The sequence below is a fragment of the Pteropus medius genome, unplaced genomic scaffold, assembly GCF_902729225.1.
Source record: "Pteropus medius unplaced genomic scaffold, Ma_sr-lr_union100, whole genome shotgun sequence".
In the NCBI taxonomy this organism is placed as follows: Eukaryota; Metazoa; Chordata; class Mammalia; order Chiroptera; family Pteropodidae; genus Pteropus; species Pteropus medius.
Genome location: NW_024340696.1, coordinates 30877797 through 30880815, shown reverse-complemented (window position 1 = coordinate 30880815; position 3019 = coordinate 30877797). Strand labels below are relative to the sequence as shown.

At 30.9% G+C, this 3019-nt stretch overlaps 1 pseudogene; it reads left to right on the top strand.

The window, feature by feature from the left end:
* The first annotated feature begins 1410 nt into the window (after window positions 1–1410).
* Window positions 1411–1526, top strand: LOC120609571 (uncharacterized; annotated as a pseudogene).
* Window positions 1527–3019: the final 1493 nt, after the last annotated feature.

The window sequence follows — 3019 nt, the reverse complement described above, 5'->3', positions numbered from 1 at the left end:
GATGGGCTCTGTGACTATTTTAATCAATAAATCATAGAGGAAGTGAGTTCTGCCAGTTCCTGAGACTAGGCTGTAAGAGATTGGCAGCTTCCACTTCCTATCTCTTGCAACATTTTCTTGGAACTCTGCCTCTGGGAGAAGCCAGCTTCCATGTAAGAAGTCTGACTATCTTGACGACAATGAATGCAGAGGGTTATCTGCTAGATCTCTGCTGTCCCAGCCATCTCAGTCCAAGCACCAAGACCAGTAATCAAGGAACCATCTCGGACCTTTAAATCCCAGTGAATATTCCATGAAGAACAATGAAGACCTCGGACATATGGCCCCCATCTAGTCATCCCAGCAGTCTGTAGCTATTCAAGCAACCCCAGCTGTGGCCACAAACATCATGTATCAGAAACAAGCTGTCCCTGCTGTGCCTGCTCTAATTCCTGACCACAGAACCATGAGCGTCATGGTCATTATCTTGATTTTGTGATGGTTCACAGGTGTGTACATATGCGTGCTTATCAAATTGTGCCTTTAAATATGTACAATTTATTGTATAAATTACACATCAATAATGCTGTTAAAATTTTTTTAAAGATTATTGTTGTTTTCTACCACTGAGTTCCAGATGGTTTGTCATCTCACAATAGATAACCTGAATATACACCTTCTTTATTTGATGTTTATTTTTTCCTGATATTTATTAAAATTATTAAAACATCAATAACACAAATTTAAGATATATCAAATATTGTTTTTTATAATATTTAATTTGTTTTTATCTAATGTCTATGTAACCAAGGCTATAAGGAAGTTAAATGCATTTGACTTTTTAAAAAATTACATTATGGATTATTAACAGTAGTATTTTGTATTATTTTTAACAATAGCGATTTTCCCACCAGAACAGATTCTAAGCATGTGGCATAATCATTGTTATGCTCCGAGATCCTGGTTCGTTTCCTAGAGAATATTAGGTATTCAACAATGTTTTCTAAAATAATAAATGAAGTATGGAATAGACCCTTAAGTAGAAACCTGTCTTTTTGTTTTAATATCTTTATCTAGCACATCTTAAGTAAAACATATTGCAAATGATTTCAGGGTACTAGTAGAATATCTGAGGTAGATTACTCAGTATTGAACCAAAAATGCAGATGCGATCGCAGGTATATTATTTATATAAATACTAACTTATTTATGTATTATATATAAATACTAACTTATTTAGTATTTATATAAATAATACATAACTTATTTATATGTTAATATATGAATTAATATAAATTGAATAGTTCCCAAATGATAGACATTAGACTAGGTGCAGTCATCCCTATTAATTGGCACTCTTTTTATTCTCAACTTCATGCATGAGAACACCGAGACTCAGATAAAGTAGTGTATCTAATATTGTAAGAAGTTGTCTACGGCCATACCATGAATAAGCCCGATCCCATCTGATCTTGGAAGCTAAGTAGGGTTGGGCCTGGTTAGTACTTGGATGGGAGACCACCTAGGAATACCAGGTGCTGTAGGTGATTAAAATAAACAAACAAACAAATAAATAAATAAAATTGTAAGAAGTTTGAACGCGGCAAAGCCAGATTCCTTTGACTCCAGTATCTAGGTGCCTAATCACTACTTTGGTCTTGTGCCTTCATTAGGAAATAACATCATGACCACGAGTCTAACCAACAAGAATAAGACATCTAGAACAACAATGACAAAAGAACAAGACAATAATCTTTATTCTGCTCATTTTCTTTTTTATCGTAGGTCAGATGTGCATGATGGTTATTATTATAACTGCATGTTATAAAAGATTATTCAATAGTAAAAACCAAATTAAGGGTTCTCACACAAAGAGTTTTTAGATAAATCAACTTCTGGTCCAAAATCACTCCTTTAACCAAATCTAAAACCTTACTCAATTATTGCTCTCTATAATCTTAGGAAGCATTCAGAAGATATGATAATATTTTCCAAAGACTTCAAATAGCAAATCAAGGAGGAGACGAAATTGAAAATTGAAGATAAATTTTGTTTTAAAAATTTAATAATAGAGAGCACACATTCATATTTATGCCTGATTTTATAGATATATATTTTAAATTTATATAAATGTCTTACGTTTTTATTTTATATTAAAATAATATATATTATAAAATTATATGCATGTAAATATAAAATATTTATGTATGTAAATTATTTTAATATTATTTAACTTGCTATTATTAATTTGTTTAATATATTTAAATATATGAAAGATATATATTTTATTTATAAATACACTTTTGATAAAAAAATTGGAATTTAGGACAGTCAGAATGTAGGGAGGAAGCTTGCTTTACGAATTGATTTTAATGAGCCTTCTTGATCTAAAACCAAAAAATCAAAATGCTACATTTCTCAATAAATATGTTTATTCTGTGTTTTAAGTCTCAGGACATTCTGGTAAAAATGCTTCACAAGAAATATTCTTTATGTGACATTATGGCTATGTTTTACTGATTGTACTATTAAGTTCTCATTTGTCTACTTAAGCATTAATAAGTATGAAAATCTTTGTGTTCTGTATAAGAATGCTGAAAATGTAGATTTTCTCAAGAGATATGAGTAACAACTTTCATTGTAGTTTGGAAAAAAACCTCTAGTATTTGTATATTTTTGTTTGTTTTAAATAAATTCATCATTGGAGTTCTGATAAATCTAATTGAGTGTACTCAGATCTATTCAAATATTATCTATTGCCTCATCCAATGCTTGCCAATTTTTCATAAAGACAAAAAATGTAGCTCTAGTTGGTAGTTTGCTTAGAAAAGAGTATTACCTTAGGGTCACTTAAATTCTGCTTTCTCAAAACTTGTTTATAAGAGCTGTCAGTTAATCTTGCCATAGAAGCCTCTGGACTCTATAGTGAATGCAATTTTTCTTTTAAAAATTGCCAGTTTCACTGCCCTATACTTCAAGATAGGAGTTTCAGAATTTTGCTAAGGTAATTATCACTGCCTGTTGACTAACATGTTCTATT